Source organism: Arvicanthis niloticus (assembly GCF_011762505.2).
Source record: "Arvicanthis niloticus isolate mArvNil1 chromosome Y unlocalized genomic scaffold, mArvNil1.pat.X SUPER_Y_unloc_25, whole genome shotgun sequence".
In the NCBI taxonomy this organism is placed as follows: domain Eukaryota; kingdom Metazoa; phylum Chordata; class Mammalia; order Rodentia; family Muridae; genus Arvicanthis; species Arvicanthis niloticus.
Genome location: NW_023045016.1, coordinates 21641 through 38216, shown reverse-complemented (window position 1 = coordinate 38216; position 16576 = coordinate 21641). Strand labels below are relative to the sequence as shown.

Sequence of the window (16576 nt, the reverse complement as noted above, 5' to 3'; positions counted from 1 at the left end):
TTCCAAGCATGGAATAGTAGCCTGAGATTGAAGAGTAATTTACTGGGCTTTAGTTATCTATACAGACCACTTGCATTAAGTCCACAAATTAGCACATCAAATAACAAAACCAGACATAAAGCAGGTTGAAATCAGTAAACATTTCAGATATGTGTTTTAAAATGATTTAATTTCTATAGAAAAAGTGTAATCACAATATAATGTGACAGAAATTGCCAAAGGGATGATGTAGTGATTGCAGTAAGGTTGCATGCAGCAGCAGGTTTGAGTTCAACCATCCATGTCTGGGCAGTAAGGTTGGAACCACTCCACTGATGCTGAAAGCTCTGAAGATGATGAATGGTATTTCAGCCTCTTTCTGCTCCTCTGGAGATCTCATACCTGAGGGAAGGAATGCTATATCGATAAGTAGGAGAATGATCAAGGCCTCTTTGTCCACATTGTGTAAGTGTTACATATTTTGAGCAAAGTGGGAAAGCTGCATGGTCAGAAGGTAAAACCAGAGTTTGCATGGAGGATAAAGATATCACTACAGAGACCCCAGCTAATGAGAAAGGATTGTGTGAAGTTTCCTTGGCCAGAGGTGGAGTTTGAAGATCCCATTAGTCAGAAAGAGTATGTGTGAGACAATGTGGGCATTATTGAAGGCCTCATATGCAGACCCTGAATGCCCTCAAGACTAGTCAGAGATGTATGACCAGGGATGAGTGGGTCAGAGGTGAGAAGTCTGAATCTTGTTGAGGGGTATGGGAAAGAAGTGAAACCCCCAAAACCATGGAGAAAATACATGATTCCTAGGATCAGAGCTGAAATATTTGAGGGTTTCTTGGGAAGAGAGTGGAAATCTGTGACCATTTTATAGAGGTAAACTAGCATGTTTGGTTGGGTAGATTTTGAAATTTGCATACTCCTCCTCAGAGACATGGGTTCCTTGTAGTGAATGTGGTGCTAGGTCAGGCAGCAGTCTGAGCATCCATCAGAAAACCTGGCTGACAGTCCCACACTGGTTCTCCTTCTTAAGCATATGTTCAGCTGCTAGGTCTAGGTATGAAATGTGGGGAACACATCATTTTGGTTTCTGCCTTGAGGCAGTGAGCTTCTGTTCTGGGCTGCACTTGCTAAGCTTGGGCTCTGGAACTTACAGCCTGGGAGGTCTGGAGGTCCCTTTGGGTGGATGGAAATAATATAGGTCCTAAAGATAGGGTGGGGAATGTCTGAGGACCCTGCACCAGAGGAGGACAATGTGATGTCCTCCTTGGTTAGAAAGGCATATTTGAAGATGGCCTGGGGAAAATGAAATCTGAGACCCACTGGAAAATAAGAGGCAGGCGTTTGGAAAGATCTGAGACCCAATGAAGGACTTAGTGAGTACACTCCCACAGGAAAACAGTTTGAAGTTCTGAGAACCCTTTGGATACTGGTGGAGTGTAGTTCTCTATTAGAACAGGCAGCATGGAATCCTTTGGTGAGAAGAGGAATATTTCAGGTATAATTAGGGAGAGGAAATAGTCTAGAAGCCAATTCAGTAATAGAGGGTACTAAGAGAACTTTGGGTAAGGGGAGATATATCTAATCTCCCTGTGTGCAGAGGAGGAATTGTTTCTGCCCCTCTGGGGACATGTGATAGATCCAAGATGCTCTTAAGTAGAAAGATGAGATTGGAGGTCCCCAGGATTGTATGGTAGAGGCTCAGCCTTCTTACTCTTTACGTCTGGAGCACTATTGAGCAGAAGTTGAAGGTTGATTGATACCTTGAGAATTAAAGAATGTTCCTTTATTAGCTCCAAACTTGAAATCACAATCTCGAATTCATACCATCCGATAGTTGGTGCTAGGCATGACAGATGTCTTAGAAGTCTTCTAAGAACCTGGAATGCAGTAGCCTCATATTCAGTGTCTTCCTCAAATATATGTCCATCCACGCATTTCTCTGCATGGAGGACAGACTGTCTGGGTCTGTGGGACCAAAACAAAGAAAGTAGTCTCATTTACCCTTGCCTTGATATTCTTTTCAGGGGGACCTCACTCCACAGTGCTCTTAGATCTCTTAGGTCAGAACAGTGCTTCCCAGACCTCTGAAATTAGAAGTTGTGTGTAAGAGATGCACTAGGAAGATGGTGACTCTGTGGTGTTTCCTCGATCACACAGGCCAGGTCTGGAACACTGCCTCTTATGAATGTCTAAATCTTCCTGTGTAGAATGGGGGAGGAGCTTGGTCAGCTTTGCTTGGAAGTAGCACTGTTGTGCCCTTCCTCTACGAGGTAATGTGCCAGATTTCATGGGAATAAGAGTGTCACAGCACCCTAGTCATAAGTGGGATTTCTGAGAAACTCTGTGAAAAGTGAAATTCTATACCTATTTGTCACAGAGGTAAAATCTCTTTCTATTTTCAATAAAATAATAAAGACCATTTCTCATTGGAGAAAATGTAAATACCTTGTGGACCACAGGAAATTTCAGTATTGCTCGATTACTTTCCAATTATTTTTCAGTATTTAGAGTGTCCATATATTTTGTGTGCTGTGGGAAAGTCCAGGCTGCAGTTGTTTCAATATTCCAACAGGTTGAATGGTTATCTTTAGGCTATGAAACTTTTGGTCAGAGGAAATAAGTCCAAGGCCTCTTTCTTCAGTGGAGGAATGTCTCAGACTATATGTAGTAGGAATAAGCTTGGAAGATATCCTAGACAGTTGGGATATAGCCAGCACACAAAGTCAGTAAAACAAGATCAATTGACACCTTTCAAAAGAGGGTGGGCATGAGTCCACCTTGGGCTAAACGATTTCAAGAACTGTGGGCATTAGGAGAAAATGTTGTTGCCCCCTAGACAGAAGGGTAAGAGTAAATATTTATGAGCAGGCATGGAGTGTCTGAGGCTCCTCATTATAGGCAGAGAGAAAGGCACCAAAGATTCACTATGAAAGGATGACATTTACAGACCACTTGGACAGAGAGTGTGCATTTGCGGACTACTGTAACAAAAGTAGTTATTCTGATGTCCCTTTCAGATGAGAGGTGTTGGATGTGAGATACAGTTAAGTGGAATTTTTGTGCCCTCCTTCATCAGAAATGAAGTTGAAATCCTTCTAATTATTGTGGACCTTTTTGACTCAAAGTGGACTTTGAGACCTTGGGCAGGGAGAGATTATCTCATGCCCTGTTCATCTTGTAAGATAGATATTGGACCCTCTTATATGCAGAGGGTGCATTTGATATATAATGGACAGAATTTGATTGTCTAAAGCAATGATGTTCAGAAGTAGAAGATTAAAGCACACTTAGAGTCTGCTTAAAGTCCCAAACCTTTTTAAGGATGAAAAAATGTCCTAGCCTACCTTGAGCAGGGATGGTAGGACTGCTTCACAGTTTAGAAGATTTGCATCCTCAGTTACACTGTGGTAGGCAGCAATCTAAGAATTATTCATCAGTCATGATTGTCAGTCTCTAAGTCCTCCTGAAGTTTGTCATCAGCTACATGGGTAAGTGCATGAAGGATGGTATGAAAAACAGAAGACTGAAGTGTCAGGCTCTGTTAACACAGGGCAGAATTAAATGATGCCCCTGTGGTCACACAGGTATTTTCTTAGTGGCCATGGTTAGAGGGAAATGATCTAAAGTTCATCATCAGAGGGTTATGTTTGAGGCCCATATATAGGTGGGGGATGCTTTGAGGACCCTTTGATTTGGTCCCCTTAGGCACAATGAAAATCCTGAGATCCCAGTAGTGAACTCCAGTCATTTTTATTACTGACCTTGGACAGAAGGGGAAGGCTTAGGGTAGTATTTGTAAGAGCAGAAAGGCCTGAAGGCCACCCATTCCAAGTCAAGTGCTGATGACCCTTCATCCAAAAAAGATGGTATGTGATGCCTGGAAAATAGATGCAATTTGAGTAGTCTGTATTCATAAATGGAACATCTGGAGTCATCCAGAACTGCTTTGCTTAGAAAGAAAGTGCCTGGCCATGTTTAAACAAATAGCAAGCTCTAATCCTCTTACTGTGCAGAAGGGAGAAATTTAGCTTACCTTGGGTAGTGGGAGAACAGTATGGTACTGCATCTTTTGCGTCCAAAGAGTCTTCCCAGCTTTCATTATCCATATATTGTACATCCTGTTGGGAAGAGTACAAGAAACAATCAGCAAGCTCTTTCTTCAGGATGAGAAGTGGTCTGAAATCTGATACTCCCTCAAAGTGGTATTGGTCTGTGCATATCCTTAAATGAGAGACAGGAACATTGCATTTCTGACAACCACCTATAGATCGCATATCTGTTAGTTTTCACTTTCCATTTTCTACCCTCTGTCATACACCCAGAAACTTGTGGGGTCCCACTCTGAGGTTGCAATTGTGTTTGCCTGGCAATTTGGTCAGAGAGAATGGCACTAACGTAAGACGAGTTTAAAGTCAAGTGTAAGGTGCCCTTGGAATGAAGCTATGAACTAGGGTGTCCCATAGCTAGAGGCTACATCTGAATTTCCTGTGACTACAGATGGAATGAATGAGACCCACTTGGCCATAGGAGACAAACCTGTGGTCTCTGTCATCATTGTTTCATGAGAAATACACCCTTGTCCAGGAACTGGATGTCTATAGTCCTTGTTGTTTAAGGAGGAAATCATAGCCTTTTTTTACACTACACTGGACTGCATGTGAGTAGATTTGATTCTGGTTTCTACAGAAGGGATGGCATAAGCCTTACTCTACCTGGGGCCTCTTTAGCCAGAAGACAAATGACTTAGGCCTGCTTTCAAAGAAACAGAAAGTTTGAGGGTGTTTCCTCTAAATGAGTACTTTAGTCCACCTTGGACAAATGGGGAAGGTCTGCAGTAGGTTTAGTCGTAGGAGGGAGGTCTGACATTCTCTTCAGTAAAGTAAAAAAACTGAGGTAACTTGGGAAGAAAGAAAGTGCTCGGGCCTTTATGAGAAAGAGAAAACTTTGAGACCTGGTTGTGCAAAGGTATGGATGGGTTAGAAAGCCCTAGGAGAGGGGTAAGTACCATGCAGCATCCTGATAGACATGAATGACCCTGTTACCTTATTCAGTAAAGGAAGGTCCCAGCACTGCTCTTCAGCTTCTAACTCTTCTTTAGTTGGTAGAGGTTCCACAACTTGTGTTTGGTCTGGGGGAGTTCAGGCAACAAGACAATCCTTTTTCAAACACCCTGGATGCCTGTCCCTGGCTGGGTTGCCTCCTTCAGTTTGTCTTAACATGTCCATGTATGGGCAACAGCAATGTGATTAGGCTATGGAGCATAACATAGGATCCAGCCAATAATTCTCCACATATGTCCTGGGACCTCAAACTAGAGTGAAACAATATATTTCCTTAGCCACCATGGTGAAAGGTGAAAGGCTTGGATCTCTCTTATTATAGTGTATACATTGGAGGTAGTTCAAAGACATAAGAGAATTCTTGAAGATACAAGGCACAATACACAATTATTCAAAAGAGCATATCTAATGTCACCTTTGGAAAAAAGGAACGTGGGAGCTTCCTTTGGTCAAAGACAGTGGCTCACATCCTCCCTTGCAGAAGTGGACAAGATCCAAGGCCACATTGTTGGTGAAGGGAAGGGCAGAGGCCGAGTTCTCTCAGGAACTTCAAAAAACAAGGAGTGTGAAAGTAAATGGGCAACAGAGGAGTCTGGGAACCTCTTCCCAGAATGAGAAGTTCTAAGACAACCTTCAGCAAAGGAGAAATCCTGAATGTCTTGGTTCATAAGCTAGAGGTCCCCAGTCCTATTTTGTAGAACAGAAATATCCAGTTCACCCATGGTCAGCAGGGGAAGGTTCTAGACTACATTGTGCACTGGAGGAATGTTCTGATTGCCTCACCCCAGATGCATACCCTATGTGAAATCTGTGAGAGTCCAGGCAATGATCACCTCAATCTTCCAACAAGCATTGATGTTTCCCCAAATCTGTGTTCAAACTGCACACATCTGCAAATAATTGATAGGCATCATGAATTTTTTAATTTAGAATATTTTGTTGGATATTTTACTTACAAAACAGATGTCATGCCCTCTCCCCATTTCCCCTCCCTAAAACCCCCTATCCCATTCCCCCTCCCCTGTTTTGCTTTTATAACATTTTAATTACATGCGACTTCTAACACTCCCCCCTGGCGCTTTTGCGTCCGTGGAGAAATCACGAGACGCAGAGAACAGGTAGTTACTGTAAACGAGGCTTTTAATCTTTATCACCCACGTGGAGAAACGTGGAGAGATGCGGAAGGAGGGGGGAGGGAGAGAGAGAGAGAGAGAGAGAGAGCCAGAGTCAGAGAGCGAGAGAGAGTGAGTCAGAGTCAGAGAGAGAGAGAGAGTGAGTCAGAGTCAGAGAGAGAGAGAGAGCTGAGGAACGGGTCCCCCGCTTAAGTGCAGTCTAGAGTGACGTATTCACTTTTTGATTGGCTGTTCGTTCACCACCCAATATGCCTCGGGATTGGCAGTGGCTAAGGCACGCCTATCTGCCTAGCAACTGCGCAGCTAACAGCAGCTTCCTACATCTCCCCCTGTTTAAATTATTAATATGAAACAGCCTTTTGCCTATTAAATGTAGTACCAAATAAGATTCGAACTCAAACCCGATCAAGCAAACTCCATCTTGGGGGGGAGTAAGCGATCAAGAGCTTATAGCCCGAAGATTTTTCCTTACCCTTCCAGGTGCCATGGAAACCAGTCCTCTGGGTGCATGGGCTAAGGAAATATAAAGAGGCATTGACACCCATCCCTGTGCAATGGAGCATATATATAGCTCCCAGGGGTGCGAGGGCTGTGAACCTATTATTAGGTATCACAATTATTTAAGCAAGAGCTGACTGGACAAGACCTCTCATCTACCCAGTGCAAATGAGCTGAGCTCTTGGGGTGCATAGACTGAGAGTGTCTCTGTCATAGGCTATTTTTTAGCCTAGATCGTCAAATTTGAGGGAGGGATGCTTGCTCCAAGGTTTGCGAGTGCTTAGGCTATAAGCTACCTTGTCACTTATATTGCTGGGCTCTGAGCTTACAAACCAACCATTTATGAATACTAATTTACATCATAGAGCTGTATATCAAGCAGGCCTATTCCCGCTCTTTAGAAAGAAAAGGGAGAGAGCAGGCAGAAACTCATTTCTTTTTCCCAAGGGTTTGGATGACTGTTGCTGGCTAGGTTACATCTAGTTTGTTCAGCTGTCCAGATCTAGGCAGAAATGTTGGAAGTTATTACGTTTCTGTGGACTTGCCTTGTGTCAGATGGCACAGGTTCTAGGCTCTGATTCTAAACTTGAACTATTGGACCTCAAATCAGAGTGGACTAGGGTCCCTTGTTTACAGAAATAGTCACCTTTGGAACTATGCCTGATCAGTTAGTTATAAAAAGTACATTGATCTTTTGTGAAAAGGTCATGGGTCTCACTTTGAGATAGAAAATATGTTGGGAGGATAGGGAAGAGCAGAAAGGTCACATAATCACTCAGGCACTAGGTTACCATGGGAATTGAAAGAAGGTGCAGAAAATACCTTATCAAGTGCAAATGTCCTCACAGTCCAGAATACCCATGTGTTCTGGGACTCTGAGGCGTGCTTCCCAGGAAACAGAGAAATTTTTTCTTACAAATTGGTTGGTAATCTCTGGCTCCAAGTTCTCCACAAGGTGTTCAACAGCAGCACAGGCAGGGGCAGCAAAGATGGACCTGCTCCATTTCAAGTGTCAATCTTAAAGATAGAAGTTAGATCTGGGCTCAGATTTTTACTGTCAGGTTCAAGGATATCATTTTATGTCCCAGGATGTCCATTCAGAGTGATCTGCCATCCCTTCAGTCACTTGGGGATGACTTGTCATCCAGATCAGAAGGGAAACATTAAGACCTCCTAGAGAAATAGCACTGAGAATTCTATGACTAGAAGTGGATTCTCTGAGGAAACCATTGTCAGGGGATGCTTGGTCAAAATATTATGGGAATTTTTATATTCTGATCATCGCTCCTGTCACAAGGATATCAGGACCTCCTTTCTTCCCTCGGGTACTCACTCCTTCTACCTTTGATTAAGGGGGCATCATATTTTCCTACTGAAGCAAAGGGAGCCTCAGATCATTCCAGTTTGTCCAAAGGAGGCTTAAACATTCGTTTAATTAGGTTGAGGAATCCCATACAACTTCTGAACATCTCTGTGAGTTTTCATGTCGGTGGCTTCTCTGTAAGCTCTGTAAGCAGATGAATGTGTACCAAGTCCCTTTCAAATTTAAGGGTGTCTAGAACTCCCTTATTCCAAGAAGATAGAATGTATGCTTCTTCATTGACAAAGTATGCATGTCAAAGATTCTTCATTGCATCATTACTGAAACTACAGTTTTCCTTGAGCTGAACGAGAAGTTTGTGAAACCATAGTTCACAGCTTCCTGATACTGTAGACTGAGCCTCGGATATTTTTCTTATTGTTTCCCAGATTTCCCTTTCAGCTCAGTTTTGTAGATTCAGTAATGATGCAATGAAGAATCTTTGACATACACTGTCAAGGAAAAAGCAAACTTTCTATCTTCTTGGAATAAGGGAGATCTAGACACCCTCCAATTTGAAATGGACTTAACACAAATTCTTCTGATTACAGATCCTGCAGAGAAGTCACTGACATGAAAACTCACAGAGATGTTCAGGAAGTTGTATGGGATTCCTCAAACTAAATGAATGTTTAAGACTTCTGACAAACTGGAATGATCTGAGGCTCCCTTTGCTTCAGTGGGAAAATATGATGCTTCTTTAATCAAAGGTAGAAAGAGTGCATACCCCTGGGAAGAAAGGAGGTCCTGGATATCCTTGTGATGGGAGAGATGATCCGAGTATAAAAAATTCCATAATATTTTATGGAAAAATTAAATTGCTTACCTTAGCTGATGAGGCCTTAGCATTGCCTCACCTTCGAACTGTTCTTCAGTCTAGAATATCCATACCTTTAGCTGAAGCAGCAGGAGACCAAATAGAGTTACCATGATTCATGATCACCATGGGTATGTGATCACACCTCAGCATGATTGCCTCCTAAGAATTATATCCAACCAACCAGAACTATGCTAGACAGATGATTTCACAGCAGGTCATGTGACTTTACTCAAGGAAGTAGCATAAGGTTCCAGGATTTGCTTTCTCCTCTTGATTTCTGTGAACTTTGACCAAAGGGAGCAATGCACCTTGGTCAGAGGTAAAATATCCCACAGGCCCTTGAGCAGTAGGGATTGTTATGAGAGCCTATTGAGTCAAAGGGCTGACTTTGAAGGCCCCAATCATCAGAGGAAGAAAAATACCACCATTTTGAAAAGGAGAAAGGCCCTCTACCCTGTTGGACAGTAGGGGAATATTCCTGTTTACCTTCTGTAGAGGAGGTTGGTCCAGGAAATCCAAGCTTCCACGTCTTCAGATAACTCTAGAAAATTCTTGTCTCCGAGGACTCCATTGTTGACTTAACATCGATCTGAGGTTTCTTCTAAAAATTGGGCCAAAGTACCTGGCTGTGTTTCCTATATATAAATGGCCTTGGATCCAGGCTGAGCTTTTGATTCAGTGGCCATGGGACTTGAATCCAGGGTTGTCTGGTTTTTTCTTGTTTGTTTGTTTGTTTGTTTTGTTTTGTTTTTTGTTTTTTTTTTTTTTTGGTGGTTTAAGGTGTATTTCCTAACCAATAAAATCTGAGAGAGAATTTCTGGTCTCTCTTAGTTGAGTGGTAAACCTGAGTCAGCCCTGAACAAAGAGAGAAGCTCCTGTGAATTCTAGGTCACAAGGATCCTTGTAGGTCACACTACAGGTGAGCCTGAATGTTTGAGATACACTCTTCAGTGACAAAGTCAGTTCTGTAGCTTGCTTCATCAGAGGGGCATGTCTCAGACATCTCCAGTGCAGACAGAGGAAGAATAAAATATATATATTCAAGGTCAGCTGACCCCTTTGGCATACCCTAATGTAAGGGGCTACTATGGTTAGAGGAAATAAGGCTAAGGCCCTCTTCAGAAGATATTCCAACTAGGTATCAGGCTCCTTGTCATCATGGGTTTGTTTACTTCTGAGGGGGCATGACTTGATGGAGTTATTAGCTGGAGACATAAATTGTCCTTGTTCTAGAAGGGTCCATCTGAGGCCCCATTGTGACTTCGTCAGTTCTATTGTATGCTGATCATAAAAGGGCTGTATCTGTGGCCTTCTTGTCAAGGTCTGAAGTCCTTTGCTTATTATGTCATAGGTCTTAGGACCTCTTCAAGTCATTGAGGACTTATGGGACACCTTAGTTCTGAAGTGGTAACTCTGAGGTCAATTTGAGCAATTAATGAATGTTTGAGGTTTCAGGTTCTCAAAGGAATTGTATGTTAATGCTCCCTTGAACACTGGGGAATTTGTTACACATTTGATGTTGAGAGGGTATAACTGAACCACCCTTGAGTTACTGGTGAAAGTTGTAAAGCACATTGGTCCTATACAGTTAAGATGAAGGTCACTTAGGCTATTGGGGAAGATCTGAGTATCCCTGGTTCACAATGGACAGGTCAAAAGCCCTCTTGATCCATACAGAAATTTGGAAGATCAGTAGTTCTTAAGCTGTAGGTCTGATGCCTACTTGAGAATGACTAGAGTGCATTTAGCCTCCTTGTTAAGACAGAGTATGCCTGCGGACCCCTTGAGAACATTGAGAATGATTTGAGCTCCAATTCAGAGATTTGGGGAAGTGTGTGTTTTCCTGCTTTTGTGTCAGAAACACAATTTGAAGGACCCATGGACAGAATGAGAATGTTGACCTATCCCAAAACTATTAAGGATACCAATCTTTAGAGGCAAAAGTCTCATACCATGTAGGGGAAAACAGAAATTGCAAAGACTCTTGTGTCAGAGGAAGATCAAGAGTCAAGTTGGAGAGTAGAGAAGGCCTGAAAATTTCCTTATCTAGTCTTCATGGGAACCAAGAACATTCCTATCATGCAGGCCAGGGAGCAGTGTAATCAATCTCCAACACGCTAAGAGGCAGTACTTAGCTAGGTCTCCTGATAACTCAGTTGCCTATTTTTGAACATCGCATGGTTTGTTATTTCTGCTGACCAATTTTAATATAAATATATATATATATATATATATATATATATATATATGTATATATACATATATATAATTATATATAATATATAAATATATAAAATATATTTAAATATATATATTCTCCTGGGTTTATCACTTTGCAGGCTACTCTTAGGCATCAGGACCTCAGACATCCATGTCCTGTTATTTGGATGGAGGTCATTAGGTCATCAGATCAGAATAAGATGCACTCAGTGCAACTTTAATAGAGGGAGTTGTTTTTTTCACCAACTAGGTCAGTTCAAGTAGGCCTAGATATACAGTGGTCAGAAGAAGCACATGTTATTCTCCATGAAGAGCACATTTTATAGCATGCCATTTTGACCACAAATTGTGAGCTACTCTTAATCAGAAGGGGGAATACTTAGCATTCTTTTAGTCAGAAGAACTTACCTGATGCTTCAATGTGTATCTGAGGCAGCTAGAAATAGAAGTTGTAAGTTTGATAGATGGTGGATGAGAAGAAAAAGTATTAAACTCCTGCTGTTTATATGGGGCACAGAGTGGGAAAATATAAGGGTGACTTTTAGATTAAAAAAAGAATTGAAAAAGTCATGGTAAATGAGAGTAGGGCCCAGGCCACCCTCTTGACATGGGCTGCCTTAGAGCTTCCATTTGGCAGGCTGGGAAGTTCTAATGCCTCCTTGGGAAGAAGAAGAAATTCGGAGGCTTCCTAGGGCAGAACTTGAAGGTGTGACCCACTGTTGATTATAAGACACATTTCTGAATACTTTTCTGTCATAAAAAGCTTCTCTAAGACCCAGTGTCTTAGATGGGGCATTTGAGAGTCTATCTCTTTCAGCCTGAAACATTCTGAGGCTGCCTGAAACAGGGCGTACATATCCAATGTCCCTTTCGTAAGAACTAGAAAGTCTTAATCTATATTGTTCAGTTTGAGAAGGACTGATAGCTCCTTTAGAGGAGAAGATATAACCAGTATATCTCCTACTTTGAAGTGGGATCCTTTTGAGATTGCTTCGAACAAAATGTGTGTATCTGTGGCCCCCAAGGTTAGAAGGGTTATAAAGGGGGTATCCAGATTCATATTGGAGTGCTGGGTCTCTCCCTTGGTAGGAGAGGGAAGGTACCATGTCCTCTGGTTGACATATGATATGACTGTAATTTCTTTGTCTAACAGGGAGTGATGTTGTACTCCCTTTTGGAACTGGTGGATGGATGAATCCCCATAAGATAGGAACCAAAGCTGTGTGCTCCCGTTTGGAACTAATGGAAGGTTTCTCTCCTTCTTGGACAATAGGAGCATGTTTTGAGCTCTCCTTAGTAGAAACAGGGTGGCTGGTATCCTCTTGGGGTGATGATGAATGTTTGACACCCCCATGGGGACTGTCTCCATCTTGAGATGACTCAATGACTTCTTGGTCTGCAGCAGACCTTTCCAGGGCTCCATGGGTTTCAGAGGCATTCCTCTCTCTTCTCCTGGTAAAAGTAGTGTGTCTGGGAATCTCATGAGGAGAGGTGGAATGCCTGAGGCTCTCTTCATGAGAGTTAGTGGTTTGTGTGCACTCTTCAGTAGAGATGGAGGATGCTATGCCCTCTTGGGGAGTAGCTTTAGGTTTCTTATCTTTTTTGGAAGATAAAGAATATCTGAGCTCTCTTTCTGACAAAGAAGATGGTTTGCAACTCTCATGTTCAGAATTGGAAGCTTGAGTGTCCCTTTGGTCAGAAGGGGCCTCTTTTGATGTGGTTTTAGTAGACTTGGACTGTCTGTGAATGCCTTGGGGAGGTGGGGGACTTCTGAGGCCCTCCTCAGGAGATGGTGAGGATCCACAGGCTCCTTTGGCAGAATCTGAAATGGTGAAGTTTCTGTTGGTCTCAGTTTCAAGCTTTGCACCCCTTTTGTCAGAATTGCAACCTCTTAACCCCATTTTGGAAGAATGGCAGAGTTCCCAGCCCTCATCTTCTGATGGCACAGATTTCAATCCTGATTGGTCTAAAGAGGCATGTCTTGATCTTGTTTCTACCATATTAGAATGTCTGGAGCAACCTCCTGGAGAGGGAGAAGGAATGACACCTTCTTTAGGAGGGGAACTGGAAGTGGGACTTTAGTCTTTTTTGGCATACTTGAAAGATGTGAGGCTACTTTCAGCAGAAGAGATACGTTTTAAGACATCAAGTTCTGAAAGCGAAGTTTGGATATCCCCTTCAGGAAATGGGACAGATTTCAATACCCTTTTGGTAGAATTGAAAAGTCTAGGGCCTTTCTTGGGAAAAGAGAAACGCCTCTGGCGTTCTTTATAAGGAGAGATAGAAACAAAGTCATCACGTGCACAAAGGGACAGTCCAAGAAACTCTGTTGAACAGGAAGTTTCTACAGTGTCTTGGCTAGATGGCGTAGGTTCTAGAAGCCCCTGGGCTGGTTGAGAATGTTCTAGAGTTTCTTGTGGAGATGTGGGTGTTCCCAGAATCCTTTCTTCAGATACTAAAAGACCCAGAGCACCTTCATTAGTTTTCAAAGCCCCAGAGCCCCTGGCACAGATGGCAAAGATTCTACAGTCCCTGACACAGAATCTGAACTCATAGAAATGCATTGGGTAGATGGCAGGGGTTCTTCTGACTCTGGACTAAGTGATGAAGAAGGTTGAAACCTGAGGGAGTTTTTGCAAGTGACAAAGGCTCTATAATTTCTTGGGCAACAGGTGCTATTTCCGCAGTGTTTTGCACACATGGCAATGTTTCTAGTTTGCCCAGGGCAGATTCAAAAAGACCAAGATCTTCTGGATTAGATGGTGAATATCCTACAGTCTCTTTATCCAAACAGGTTCCTGGGGGCTCTTGGGATAACAAGGAAGTTTCTGGAGACCCTTGGGTAGATGTCAATGTTCCTAGAACACCCTGGGCAGACAGGGATGAGTTGAGAGATAATAAGTCAGGCTGTGGCACTGTCAAATCCAATTGGACAGATGGAGAAGATCCTAGACTCACTGTAGTAGATGCTGAAAATTTGAAATCTGTTGAAGAATTGGATATTCCTGGCTTGCCATGCATACAGGTGTAACCTTCCAGATTCCCCTGTAAAGACAGGCAAGGGCCTCCAGCTTCTTGAACAGATAACAACGGTCCTGGATTCACTTGAACAGATAGAGACATTGTCAAAGGCCCTAGGGAAGATGATACAGATCCTAGTGTTCCTTGTCCAGATAAAGAAATTACCATAGGACCTTTGGAAGAATGCATAGATCCTGAAGATTCTGAAGCAGGTGGATCTGTGTGTAGGGCTCTTTGAGCAGAATTCAAAGACTCATTTGGTCCCTGGCATGAAGAAGAATGTCCTAGAGTACCCTCTGTACGTTTTGAGAGATCAAAAGTCCCTTCTACAGAAAGGGAAGTATCCGAAAGGCTTAGGGAAGAAAGTAAGGGAATAAGGTGGGCAGTATTGAAAGTTCCAGAGGTGAGCCACCAGATACCACATGTCCTGTGGTAGATGTTGAAGATTTTTGCACACCTGGTGCAAATGATGAATATCCTTGAGGCCCCTGCGGAGATGGCAAATGCTCAACAAAGCCTTGTGCTGTTGCTGAAATGGTCAGAGATCCTTGTTCAGATTCCAAAGTTCCTGTTGTCTTTTGAGCAGGGTGGGTATATCCCTCACACATTGGAGTAGTTGGTGAATCTGCCAGTGTGCAGGGTGTAGAGGTGCACTGTGTTCCTGTACCTTGTGTATGTAAAGGACTTGAAAACCTTTGGGGGGATGTAGAATGATGGGCAGAACTTTGCTTAGATGTGGATTGACATACTGTCCCCTGTGTAGATAAACAGGGACCCACAGCTCCATGAGCAGAACCTGAAGATGCTTGAGTTCCCTGTTCTGTAGAGGAAAGACCCAGAGGATTATAAGAACCTTCACAACATTGTAATGTATTTATCATTGCCTGGGCTGAGATCGAAAGTTTCAGAAGCCCCTGGGATGATTGCAAAGGTGCTAGACACCCTTGACTGGATGCAAAAGTTTCTGCCCCTACTTGGATAGAAGATGAATGTCTACCAGGTTCTGGAGGTGATGGTGGCAAAGTTCCTAGAGTCACTGACACAGGTTGAGAAGATGCTACATCCTCCCTCACCAGGGGCGAATGGCCCAAGGTACTCTGTGTTTCTTTGTCTTGCCCCACAGAAAAAGTTTCCTCTGCTGCCCTTGAAAGTTCCTTGGGCTTTTGAGAAGATAGCAAAGCTCCTAGAACCCCTGGAGCAGGTCCAGTAGTCTGTGGGGAACATGATGTGCATTGTCCAGTATGTTGAGCAGGTGGAGAAAATGTAAGAGCCCTCTGGGAAGGAGTGGGATGTTTCAAAGACTTTGGAACAGATGACACAGTTTCTATATGCTTTTGTTTGGATGTGGACGTTCTCAGAGACTCTTGGGCAGATAGGGAAGTTCCCAGAACCCCTTGTGCAGATGACAAAGATCCCAAAGTTCCTTCTGCAGATAAGGGAATTCCCAGAGGCACTTGGGCACATGGAAAAGTTCCTAGTTCCTGCTTGTCACTTTCTTTATAACCTAGAGTCCCTGAGCTAGGACACAAAGGTTCTTTAATCCCCTGGGCAGCTATGGGCTTTCCCAAAGTGGTTTCTGCACAAAGGGAAGCTTGTGCACACACCTGAGTAGATGCTGGTGGTAATGGAGAAATTTGTGCCAATGCATGCGGTTCAAGAGCTGCTTGGGAATATAGGGAACTTGACACAGTTTTTGTCAAAGATGATGGAGGGGCTGGACTGGCTTGTTTTGGTGAGGTTTGACCAAAAGGCGTCAGGGCATGGGGCAAAGTTCCTGTAGTCCTCGGCACACACTGTGACCTTCCTAAAGAACCTGAGACAGAAGACAAATGCCTATGAGTAGTACGCTGGGCAGACTCAGATGTTCCCAGAGTCTTTTGAGAAGATGATGACTGCTGGAGAGAATGTTGAGTACATCGTGACTGGCACAGAGTTGCCTGAGCAGATATGCAAAGTTTGGTAGACAGAAAATGTGCTAGATCACTGGAGACTTCTAAAGAAGATTCCTGAGATCCATGATCATATAGTGAATGTCCTGTAGGCTCTGAGGGACATGGCAAATGGCCTGTAGTCCCTTGGAAAGAAGGTGAGGTATCCTGAGATTCTACCTTGTGTGATGAGTACCCTAGCTCTTTTTGGGTAGATGTTGAATTCTCTGGAAACTCTGGGGTAGATGGCAAAGAACCCACAGTTTCTTGGACAGCCATAGAATGTTCTAGAGGCCATTGTTTACATCCCACAGTTGTGAGAGTACCTGCTGTCGTTAGGGGAGCTTTCTGAGCACATTGTGCAGATGATGAAGGTTTCACACTCCCTTTGGAAGATAACAATGGTTTTGTAGTTTTGGTACTAGAAGAAGATCCTTGTTTAGATGGCAAATTTTCTAGAGTCCTAGTTTCAGATTTGGGCAGTTGCCTAGCCCCTCTCAGAGACAGAGAATGTTTTTCAGCCCCTTGATTAGATGGCAATACTT

At 43.1% G+C, this 16576-nt stretch overlaps 1 long non-coding RNA gene and 1 pseudogene across 8 annotated transcripts; both read right to left on the bottom strand.

The window, feature by feature from the left end:
- Nucleotides 1-150: 150 nt before the first annotated feature.
- Nucleotides 151-7083, bottom strand: LOC143433917 (uncharacterized). Of its 8 annotated transcripts, none has more exons than XR_013070142.1 (9): nucleotides 5848-7083; nucleotides 5467-5598; nucleotides 5034-5302; nucleotides 4025-4109; nucleotides 3753-3868; nucleotides 3336-3471; nucleotides 2437-2682; nucleotides 1752-1956; nucleotides 151-381 (listed from the first exon to the last, which is right to left on the bottom strand). It is a non-coding gene; the product is annotated as an uncharacterized LOC143433917 (long non-coding RNA). The 8 variants fall into 8 exon arrangements; XR_013070143.1 differs by having other exon boundaries at nucleotides 3336-3410; XR_013070146.1 differs by lacking the exon at nucleotides 3336-3471 and having other exon boundaries at nucleotides 5848-5941; nucleotides 6657-7083.
- Nucleotides 7084-10411: 3328 nt separating this feature from the next.
- LOC117701276 (uncharacterized) lies at nucleotides 10412-12983 on the bottom strand (annotated as a pseudogene).
- Nucleotides 12984-16576: the final 3593 nt, after the last annotated feature.